Source organism: Schistocerca cancellata, chromosome 8 (genome assembly GCF_023864275.1).
Source record: "Schistocerca cancellata isolate TAMUIC-IGC-003103 chromosome 8, iqSchCanc2.1, whole genome shotgun sequence".
Classification (NCBI taxonomy): Eukaryota; Metazoa; Arthropoda; class Insecta; order Orthoptera; family Acrididae; genus Schistocerca; species Schistocerca cancellata.
Genome location: NC_064633.1, coordinates 411,821,508 through 411,834,013, shown reverse-complemented (window position 1 = coordinate 411,834,013; position 12,506 = coordinate 411,821,508). Strand labels below are relative to the sequence as shown.

At 43.3% G+C, this 12,506-nt stretch overlaps 1 pseudogene; it reads right to left on the bottom strand.

Annotated features, from left to right (window-relative positions):
• Window positions 1–322: 322 nt before the first annotated feature.
• Window positions 323–440, bottom strand: LOC126096031 (5S ribosomal RNA; annotated as a pseudogene).
• Between the last annotated feature and the right edge of the window lie 12,066 nt (window positions 441–12,506).

Genomic DNA, 12,506 nt, shown 5'->3' with positions numbered 1-12,506 from the left:
AGAGTTGTCAGTGCTAACAGACAACTAACACTGCATGAAATGTCCATAGAAATCAATGTGGGACGTACGACGACTGGGAAACCGTGGCCTGGTCAGATGAATCCCATGTCATGGGGTAAGAGCTGACGGCCATGAAGGCCCAACGGTACCGACCGGCCGCCGTGTCATGCTCAGCCCACAGGCGTCACTGGAAGCGGATATGGAGGGGCATGTGGTGAGCACAACGCTTTCCCGGCCGTATGTCAGTTTCCGAGACCGAAGCCGCTACTTCTCAATCAAGTAGCTCCTCAGTTTGCCTCACAAGGGCTGAGTGCACCCCGCTTGCCAACAGCACTCGGCAGACCGGATGGTCACCCGTCCAAGTGCTAGCCCAGCCCGACAGAGCTTAACTTCGGTGATCTGACGGGAACCGGTGTTACCACTGCGGCAAGGCCGTTGGCTCCTTGATGCCATTTGCCGTCTATAATTCCTGTAGTGTCCATCGTCTGTCTTTCTCCAGGAGATGCTCAGTGACGGTACGTGCAACGTCGGTCCACACACTGACAGCTGGCCCAGAGCGTTGCAGATCAATGGTTGCCACATGTCTTTACTGAGAGTGACCAGCCGCCCAAATTACAAACTTATTCCAAACATCACTAAGTTCAACATTGGGCAACAAGGGGGTTGGGATGGTCAGACACGCACCACGCTACTGTACAGTATGGATGGGTGTTATTACCAAGAGCTTCCAGCAATTCGCTGTGATATTGTTTCGTATTTCTTCAACAGAGAAGGGCTATTTTGATGTATGCACGCTGTCCAACAAAGATACTTCCATCTCACACGACTCTCGCCACACAACTGATTTCGCAGTGCGCTACTACCAGCAATCGGAGAGCCAGCCGTTGTTGGGAATACACGCTATGTCTGCGTAGCTTCCATGCAACAAGTAGCAGTTTGTGATCCGCCAAAACTCGTGTTAAGAAAGTTTTGTCCTACCAGAACTCTGTGGTCTTGGGAAAACGTCTGTGAGTCATAGTCAAAACGTCTTCGGTCCTGGGTTCGAATCCCGCCGCTGCTTAAATTTTGGTTAATAATCAGCATTGGCGGCAGAAGACTTCCGGCATAAGAAGTCGCCCTCATTCTGCTGACGGTCTTGTCAAAGAGGGTGGAGAAGCGGACAGAAGTTCAGGGCACTCTCTTATACTAGGGGTGGGGAATTGCCCCTGAAGGCGGAAGAATCAACAAAGATCAACGGCATGAGGGAGCAGAAGGGAATGGAAACCACTGCATTAAAGACACGTAACATGTATCCACAGGACATGGGGCCTGTAATTGAAGAAGTGTCTTGATGATGTCTCCTTTAGCAAAACATTCCGGAATAGTCCCCCATTCGGATCTCGAGGGTGAGGTTACCATGAGAAAAATATTGAATTGTCAACTAAATAATAACATTCTACTAGTCTGGGACTGGAATACGGGAAATCTGAAAAGGGAAATGCAAAGGCTCAATCCAGATGTAGTAAGGGTCAGTGAAGTGAAATGGAAAGAAGACAAGGATTTCAGGTCAGATGAGTATATCGTAATATCAACAGCAGCAGAAAATGGTATAACGGCAATAGTGTTCGTTATGAGTAGGAAAGTAGGGCAGAGAGTGTTTTACTGTGAACATTTCGGTGATACAGTTATTCTTATCAGAATCGACAGCAAACCAAGACCGACAAAGATAGTTCAGGTATACATGCTGACATCGCAAGCTGAAAATGAAGAGATAAAGTGTATGAGGATATTGAAAGGGTAATACAGTAAGTAACGGGAGATTAAAATCTAATATTCATGGGGGACTGGAATGCAGTTTTAGACGAAGGAGTAGAAGGAAAGGTTACAGGAGAATACGGGCTTTGAACGAGGAATGAGATAGGAGAAAGATTATTGAGTTCTGTAATAAACTTCAGCTAGAAGTAGCGAATACTCTGTTCAGGAATCACAAGAGGAGGAGTTATTCTTGGAAAAGTCCGGTGATGCGGGAAGATTTCAGTTAGATTACATCATGGTCAGACACTGGGTTGTAAGGCATACCCAGAAGCAGATATAGACTCAGGTCACAACATAGTAGTGATGAAGAGTAGGCTGAAGTTTAGGACATTAGTCCTGAAGAATTAATACGCAAAGAAGTGGGATACAGAAGTACTAAGGAATGACGAGATACGCTTGAAGTTCTCTAAGACTATAGAGACACCAATAAGGAATAGCTCAGTAGGCAGCACAGTTGAAGAGGAATGAACATCCCAAAAAAAGGCGATAACAGAAGTTGGGAAGGAAAACAGATACAAAGAAGGTAACTGCGAAGAAACCATGGGTAAGAGAAGAAATACTTCAGTTGATAGAAGAAAGGAGGAAGTACAAATACATTCCGGGAGACTCAGGAATACGGAAATACAGGTCGCTGAGGAATGAAATAAATAGAAAGTGCAGGGAAGCTAAGAATAAATGCAGTCAGCATACAGGAAAGTCAAATCAACCTTCAGTGATGTTAAAAGTAAGGGTGATAACATTAAGAGTGCAACGGGAATGCCAGTGTTGAATGCAGACGAGAGACTGAATAGGTGGAAAGAATACACTGAAAGCGTCTGTGAGGGGGAAGATTTGTCTCATGTGATAGAAGAGATAGGGGACCTGATATTAGAATCAGAATTTAAAAGAGCTTTGGACGACTTAAGATCAAATAAGGCAGAAGGGATAGATAACATTCCATCAGAATTTCTAAAATCGTTGGGGGAAGTGGCAACAAAACGACTATCCACTTTGGTGTGTAGAATGTATGATTCAAAAACGGTTCAAATGGCTCTGAGCACTATGGGACTTAACTTCTGAGGTCATCAGTCCCCTAGAACTTAGAACTACTTAAACCTAACCAACATAAGGACATCACACACACCCATGCCCGAGGCAGGATTCAAACCTGCGACCGTAGCGGTCGCACGGTTCCAGACTGTAGCGCCTAGAACCGCTCGGCCACTCCGGCCGGCAGAATGTATAAGTCTGGCAACATATCATCTGACTTTCCGAAAAACATCATCCACACAACTGCGAAGACGGCAAGAACTGACAAGTGCGAGAATTATCGCACGCACAATCAGCTCAACAGCTCATGCATCCAAGTTGCTGACAAGAATAATATTCAGAAGAATGGAAAAGGAAATTGAGAATGCGCTAGATACGATCAGTTTGGCCTTAGGAAAGGTAAAGGCACGAGAGAGGCAATTCTGACGTGTTAATAGTTGAAGCGAGACTAAAGAAAAATCAAGACACGTTCATAGGTTTTGTCGATCTGGAAAAAGCGTTCGACAATGTAAAATGGTGTAAGATGTTCGAAAATCTGAGAAAAACAGGGGTAATCTGTTGGGAGAGGCGTGTCATGTACAATATGTACAAGAACCAAGAGATAATAATAAGAGCGGACGACCAAGAACAAAGTGCTCGTATTAAAAAGGATGTAAGACAAGGATGTAGCCTTTCGCCCCCTAATGTTCAATCTGTACATCGAGGAAGCAATGATGGAAATAAAAGAAAGGTTCAGGAGTGGAATTAAAATTGAAGGTGAAAGGATTTCAATGATACGATTCACTAATGGCATTGCTATCCTGAGTGAAAGTGAAGAAGAATTAAATGTTCTGCTGAATTGAATGAACAGCCTAATGAGTATAGAGTATGGATTGAGAGTAAATCGAAAGAAGACGGAGGTAATGAGAAGTAGTAAAAATGAGAACAGCGTGAAACTTCAGGATCGATGGTCACGAAGTAGATGAAGTTAAGGAATTCTGCTTCCTAGGCAGTAAATTAACGAGTGACTGACGGAGCAAGGACAGAAGACTAGCAATGGCAAAAAGGGCATTGGTGGCCAAAAGAAGTCTACTAATATCGGATATCGACCTTAATTTGAGGAAGAAATTTCTGACAATGTATGTCTGGAGTACAGCATTGTGTGGTAGTGAAACATGGACTGTGGGAAAACCGGAACAGAAGAGAATCGAAGCATTTGATACGTGGTGCTACAGACGAATGTTGAAAATTATGTGAACTGATTACATAAGGAATGAGGAGGTTCTGTGCAGGATCGGAGAAGAAAGGAATATGTGGAAAACGCTGGCAACGAGAAGGAAAAAGATGATACGACGTATCTTAAGACATGAGGGAATGACTTTTGTGGTACTAGAGATCTGTAGAGGAAGACAGAGATTGGAATACATGCAGCAAATAATAGAGGACGTAGGTTGCAAGTGCTACTCTGAGATGAAGAGGTTAGCACAGGAGAGTAATTCGTGGTGGGCCGCATCAAACCATTCAGAAGGCTGATGACCCCAAAAAAACCATGAATTTGTTTTCTCATCACCTCTAATTAGTATTTCATTAGATATTCAATCTACCCACCTAATCTTCAGGATTCATTTGTAGCACCTATAGTTAAATTCTACCACAACGACGGTTTTGTAGTTTTAGTACACTACACAAACGATGTAGTGGATGGTATGATTAGGGGCAGTATTGGCAACATTGGCATGGAAAGAAACATAAACGAATGAGTAAGAGAGAAACTGGGAGGCGATGATTTCTCTTTGGTTTTTTGTTTGTTTGGTTGGTTGGTTGTTTTGCACGTGACTAGAACAGCGTATCGTGGAGTGCTAGTCCATTGTACAGTTTATATCCCAGAAGAATGTAAGCTGGATTTTATAATTAATAAAAATTTGATATACCCAAAGCAATTACTTTTGATGCAAGTACAGTTTACATGCACAAACATCAGAAAATCTATATAATTATTGTTGTCATTCTGTACTTAGTAGAACGTTCTTCATCATGATCAAAGGCAAGACTCTTCTATTATTATTGATAAATGCGAAATATGTTCATCTATGACAAAAACATGTTTTATATAAGTTCGACGAAATGTTGAAGCGATGTTTGATGTATTTTTGTTTTTACCTACCTTTTGAGGAAATGGCGTTTTTTGGCGCTACATGATAAGTCATTTTTTTGTACTACAATACCACTCTGTTTCACCTTACATACCAACAATATTCGAATGAAACTTCAATTAAACATTGACAGTTTGATAAATACTATGTACTTTTAAGTAACAGAGACGAGGATAATTATGTAGAACAAAAATGTTCTATAGGTACCCGGCCCTTTATATATCCTCATTCGATTTCTATACAGTTCACCGCTTCCGGTTTTTAGGGGAATGTAGTAAGACACCGGTCGCATACGTAAAGAAAGCAACCTTTATGAGGTAATGGCCGATAGGTACGCAGCACACCTAATATGGAGATAAAGGGAATACGGCTGTCACTGACCAAAGCTACTATGTAAACTACCTTAGTCTAAGCTTACTTATAACTGTCTACGGTAGTGTTACAACTGTAGTAGCACCATATTTCAAAATTATCTACTCTCATCTTGTCTGAACTGTGCTGTCATCAATGTTTCACAGCAGTACGAGGCTGCACTCCAGACAAACACCTTCCTAATACTTACAGGGCAGCTTTCTGTGAGTTAATTTACGGATTATTGCATAACCAACTAAACTTGGTTCTACAGAACCTACTGAATTGCTTTTTAATTTAAACTTTTAAATTAATTTTTTAATCAAAATTATTTGCTACGGCCAACATCCTGGATACTCTGTTTCACGGGTTTCTCCTGTATTGCGTACCGTAGCAGCAATAGCGATGCCTGCACGTACGCCCGTTATAGGACAATGCCGCGCGGGATGACGGAGCAGAACGACCGGTGCGTTCTCCGACGATGAGTCAACAGCGGGCCTCCCTGCTGCCGCGAGGACGCAGGAAACCCCGAAACGTGTGGGCGGGTACCACACCTCTGCTGTCGCCACTCTTCCTGGCGCTGGTGAGTCAGTAATTATTCGTTTCGTTTCCTTCATCGCCTTTACATGCGACATACCTTATGAAATACATTGCTCAAGAGAATCAGGGAAACACGTGTACCACAACACCTGCTTTGTTAAATCTGCACTCACGAGAAAACCATTAATGTAGAGTAATGACATTTTGGGAATACATCTGTCTAGTTAACATATCTAAGTGATTAACATTTGCAAGACCACATGTTAATGTAAGTGAGAGACAAGCCATTGCTGTGAGATGATTGATAACCGTTTTAAACAACAGAATATTGAATCCAGTCATGCGAATGCGCGTGCATTGTGTTGTACAGGCGCTGGGTGGCAGTTTATGGGATGCAGTTCCACGCCTGTTGCACTTGGTCGGCCGGCCGCGGTGGCCGAGCGGTTCTAGGCGCTTCAGTCCGGATCCGCGCGACTGCTACCGTCGCAGGTTCGAATCCTGCCTCGGGCATGGATGTGTGTGGTGTCCTTAGGTTAATTAGGTTTAAGCAGTTCTAAGTTCTAGGGGACTAATGACCTCCGATGTTAAGTCCCATAGTGCTCAGAGCCATTTGATTTGAGCACTTGGTCGGTCGGTACAGGAACGGATAATGATAGTCGTCGATGACTTTGGAACTGACCGATACGTGCTACAATGGAGATAGGTCTGCTGATCCAGCAGATCAAGGCAACACGTCAGCACTCTGTATAGCATGTTGGGTTACCACAGCGGTATGAGGGCGAGCATTAGCTTGTTGGAAAACACTCTCAAATGCTGAGACCTTAACTTTTCCCGGCGAATTGAATGTTCAAATAACTTACGGGTTTGCTGCCGGTTGACATCGTCGACCGCCGCCGATATTTCGACAGGAGCACTCCCTGCCATTCTCAAGGCACAACTGCAAGGAGGAAGCAAAGTGCAAGGGAATTCAATACCTCGGTTGTCAGAGGAGAAACAAGGAAGATACCAAATACAGAACAAGTAACAGCGGAGTCAACACACAACCAAAGATAACCAACATCAGAAATATCGATAGTGACTATTAATCAACAGGTGAGGTAGCACTAATTCTGTCCCTCTGTTTTCTGATGTCTCTCACACTGCCTTCCACTGAGTTCTCGCTTAGCATTACTGAAGCTCGAATGGCGGTGGTCTGGGTTCAGTGGAATACACGCTACAGGGTGTCCGCCGCTCGTGGTCTCGCGGTAGCGTTCTCGCTTCCCGAGCACGGGGTCCCGGGTTCGATTCCCGGCGGGGTCAGGGATTTTCACCTGCCTCGAGATGACTAGGCGTTTGTGTTGTCCCCATCATTTCATCATCATCCAGGAAAGTGGCGAAATTGGACTGAGCAAAGATTGGGTAATTGTACGGGCGCTGATAACCACGCAGTTGAGCGCCCCACAAACCAAACATCATCATCATCATCACGCTACAGGGTGTCTGGCTCGGAGCTGTCCTTGAAGTAACCGACTGTAACAGTTGGTTGTTCCACTGTGGTGCCAACTGCTGCTCATATTGCTGCTGCAGATGCAGGACGGTGGGCCAGAGCTATAAGCTGCAAACGATGGTCTTCCCTCTCCGTAGAGCCACTTGGCCCGAAGCGACCTAACATTCTTGTGACCACCTCTGCCAGTAATCACGTACAGTGGCCACATCCCTCCCAAGTGTTTCTGCAGTATCGCAGAAGGAACATCCGGCGTCTCATAGCCCTGGTTCAAGCTCAGTGAGGTGTCGATAATAGCGTCTTTGTCTCTTCAAAGGCGTTCTTGACTAACATCCACTCACTACCCAGTCTCAAAGATAACTAACGTTCACAACCGAAACAGTGGGCATTCAAAGCAAACGTGGTTTGTATCCTCCTAGTGGCCATACTAGCGCCACTCTTATGCGACTGGCGTGAAATTTGAACTGACATTGTATTTCAGATTTAAAAACATGCCTATAGAATTTCATTTGTGTCGCACACGTCCTAGTTGCTGCCAGGATTTTGTTTCCGTCAGTTTATTTCTCCAACTATCTACCGTCTGCTGCCTGCAGCATTCACGTAAAATGCCTCAAAATGGCGCCTAAACAGTACAACCTTGTGGTCGGCCGATTGCGCAGAGGGCTCCAACCTGAGAGGCAGTCAAATGAAAACGAGGCAGATGGGCAAAAGTAAATAAACTATTTATTATTCCAAAAGTAATCATCATATGTATTGAAGTACATGACGTAAAATCGTCATAACTTCTGGACCGTTTGCGTTAGGACGTTGAAACCGCACGGTTTGCCGCGGGGCATGACGGGAGGTAATATGTAAGTATGATTTGTTTTAGCGATGAAGCCCACTTTCATTTGAGTGGGTTCGTCAATAAACAAAACTTGGCGCATTTGGAGGCTGAGGATCCGTATTTCGCGTTCGAGAAGTCTCTTCAGCCTCAACGGGTGACTGTGTGGTGTGCAATGTCCAGTCACGGAGTAATCGGTGCGATATTCCTTGATGCCACGGTGACTACCCAACGGCACATGGAGGTTTTGGAAGAAGATTTCATTCCCCCATTATCCGAAGTGACTCTGATTTCGACAAGACATGGTTCATGCAGGACGGAGCTCGACCCCATCGAAGCAGGAGAGTGTTGAATGTCCTGGAGGAATACAATGGGGACCGCGTTCTGGCTCTGGGGTACCCAGAGGCCACCGGCTTGGGCCCCGATTGGCCGCCATATTCTCCGCATCTGAACACGTGAGACTCATTTTTGTGGGGCTACATTAAAGGCAAGGTGTATAACAATAACCCCACTCTGTTGCCGCTACAGTTAAGCTTGAGTACCCGCGGTGCTGGCAAAAGGACGGAGAGGTCGGCCAAAGCCGCGCTCGGGGGGGGGGGGGGGGGGGCTAAATGTGACGCGATGTACGGCTCTGCCGTGGAGCCTATCGCCTTACGACAATTTTTGGGAGTAATTAGAGACCATGCATGAAGAGGGATAGTTCATTTTTTTATGGTAGGGTTAGAGTGGCGAAATATAATAATAATCGATAATAATTAAATAAATAAGTAATTAAAAGGAAATCTAATAAATGAAAAGAAAAGGAACCTAAATATTTCACACGCACACACACGCCACTTTTTTAGTCTCTATAATTAAAATAATTTTTTGTCAGAAAATGCACACGATATTATCAACTACTTAAAAAAATCACTTCATTCCTTAGTTAATTCTACTCTTTTTTACCTTTTTTATTGTTTGAAGTGAAGGTCGGTAGACTCTTGGCGTGCAGAAAAACGTTTAATTTGGGTTTCTATAATCTCAGGGAAATTACTGTCTTCTCGCCTCGCGAGAAAATTCAGAATAGTTTCATTTAATTTCGTGGGTATCGCGTTGGCAACGTAAGAAAAAATGTAGTAAAGCAAAATCTGTAACATTTATAAATTGGGTATTGATGATCGTTACTATGAAATGAAAGCCGAAATGCCAAATTAAACGATTATTATTTAACGAAAGAAGCTTTTTATACTGACATCTGGCATCTCGTGCATTAATCTCACAGTTTTGAACATAACAAAGAAATTTTTCCGTATTCCGGCGAAATACGTAGAAATTACAATAATCTTAGCCCGACTCTGGGGCGAAAGAAAAAAGTATTCATAGTAAAGTCACATCAGTAATCGCAACTGGCGATAATAATGACACAATTAAACAAGTTCCTAACAGGAATACAATTTCAGTTCCTTTGAACAAAATGGAAGAAAATAAGAGTCTGATAGCGTGAGATGCTGTCGGAAAGGCGCGCAACTAAAGAAGAAGAGAAAGAAAAGACGAGCATGCATTCTTATATAGAACAAAATACAGATGATAATGCTACGCCGCTCTCATTATCCTACGCGTACATATTGGCTGACTTGCGGCGCAATTCATTGACTCAATGGTTAAATTATATCTTCAACTCTTGATATTTCGATGGGAAAGGAAAATAGTATGTTATTACGTCGCGGGCAGGGCACAATATTACACGGTGCGAGGTAGGGGTAAATTTGATTTCCGTTTCTTTTATTTTTGTAGATTAAACTTAGTTAGATAAGAACATAGGTCCACGAAAAAAAAAGTCGCTAGGGCGCTAGGTCATAAAGACAACTAAAGAAAGGGGGTAGCCTATTTCATTCGCGATCAAAAGTTCTCGGTCTCGGGTTCGAATCCCGTCACGGCTTAAATTCATCTTGAACAAAGTATTCGTGATTACTAACTGAAATTTATTGCAGAAATCAGTTAGTCCTTCCTCATTCATAGTCTCATTCCTAGACCAAGCCCATATTCTCTCGTAACCCTTTCTTCTACTCCTTCCCCTACAACCTTATTCCAGTACCCCATGACTATTAGATTTTCATCTCCCTTTACGTTCAATATCTTCACATACTTTCTCTCTCTTCATCTTCAACTTGCGACGTCGGCTTGTATACCTAATCAACCGTCGTCGCTGATGATTTGCAGTCGATTGTGATGAGAACAACCCTATCACTGAACTGTTCACAGTAACTCACTCTCTGCCTTACCTTCGTATTAATGACGAATCCTACTCCCGTTATACCGTTTTCTGCTGCTGTTGATATTACCCTCTACTCACCTGACCAGAAATCGTTGTCCTCTTCCAATTTCACTTCACTGACGCCCACTATATCTAGATTGAACCTTAGCATTTTCCTCTTCCATTTTCTAGCTTCCATACCACGTTCAAACGCCCGACATTCCACGTCTCGTTGTAGAACGGTATCCTTTCGTCGGTTACCCAGTCTTTTTCTCATGGTCACCTCCCCGTTGGCAATCCCCTACCGGAGATCCGAATGGGGGAATAGTTCGAAATCTTTCGCCAATGGAGAGATCATCATGATACTTTTCCAGTTACAGGCCAGTTGTCCTGTGGATACACACAATATGTCTCTAATGCATCTGCATTCTCATGCTGTTGATCATTGCTGATTCTTCCGCCTTCAGGGACACTTTCCCACCCCACTGGCACCTGCGTGCCATGAACCTTTCTCCGTTCCTGCGCGCTCTTCGACAAGGTCGTTGGGTGAATGAGGGTATCTTCTTATGCCGCTATAATCTTGGAAATCTTAGCTTAACTCCATAGGTAACGGTTGTAAGTAGGCTGTTTATGTTTTCTTATCGGCAACGTTACGTAGCGCTCGGTATGAAAATCACTGGCTGTGCTGTGTGCAGTCTGTGGCTAGTTTGCATTGTTGTCTGCCATTGTAGTGTTGGGCCGGTGGGTGTGAACAGCGCGTAGCGTTGCGCAGTTGGAGGTGAGCCGCCAGCAGTGGTGGATGTGGGGAGAGAGATGGCGGAGTTTTGAAATTTGTTATACTGGATATTATGAACTGCTATATATATTATGACTATTAAGGTAAATACATTGTTTGTTCTCTATTAAAATCTTTCATTTGCTAACTAGGCCTATCAATAGTTAGCGCCTTCCGTAGTTTGAATCTTTTATTTAGCCGGCAGTAGTGGCGCTCGCTGTATTGCAGTAGTTCGAGTAACGGAGATTTTTGGTGAGGTAAGTGATTTGTGAAAGGTATAGATTAATGTTAGTCAGAGCCATTCTTTTGCAGGGACTTTTGAAAGTCAGATTGCGTTGCGCTAAAAATATTGTGTGTCAGTTTAAGCACAGTCGTGTACAATTGTTCTAAGGGGACGTTTCATATGTCGACCCTTAGCCGAGGATACCTCACTGGAATCTTCTGATTTTTTCTTGTAGTTTGTGTAATTAGTGTAGCTATTGTTTATTGCTAGCGCGTAATTACAGAGAGAATTTCCTTTGTAGTTGTTTTTCATTGTTGTACAGTAAAACAGTTGTGGCATGCATGTAGATTTGCACCAAGTATTTCGCAGCTGCGCTTGCAATTAACTACATATTATTTTCAGTGCTATGTTAATGTGTTCTCTTATTTTTTGCTCTTCAAATTGTGCTTTTCTGTGTTATCGTGTGAAATATTGTGACAATAATGGCGTGTGAAAAACATAACACTAGGCTTCAAAGTAAACTGAGAAATAATAGTGACGACGAGCGTAGCGTATCAGCACCACTGTGTAGTGAATTAACAGACATTCGAAGTAGTAATTTGGTAACTGTGCATAGGGAAATGGAGCGGGCGTCAAATAATGTAGTAGATAGTGAAACAGGTAGTGAACAGGGAAGCATTATCGATCGATCGGTCGGCAACAGCTCGCCTCAGGAATCGGGAATGACAGATCACAATATTGCAAATACTGTACACTCAGGTTTTGGGTTCTCACCGTTTTCTCAAATGAGTCAAGACACATTTTCCGCTTGTCAAAATGTGAATTTAGCCGGTGCAAATGCACTGCCGAATAGCACTGAGGAACATGTTTCAGACACCAGTGCACTGTTATTACAGTTAATGCAACAAATGGGACAAAGGCTACAAAAGTTAGACACAACGCTTGAACAAAATCAGAAACAAATGGGACAAAATCTTCAAAAGTTAGACACAATGGAACAAAATCAGAGACAAACACAGCAAAAGCTTCAAAAGTTAGACACAATGGAACAAAATCAGAGACAAACACAGCAAAAGCTTCAAAAGTTAGACACAATGGAACAAAATCTTCGGAAGTTAGACAC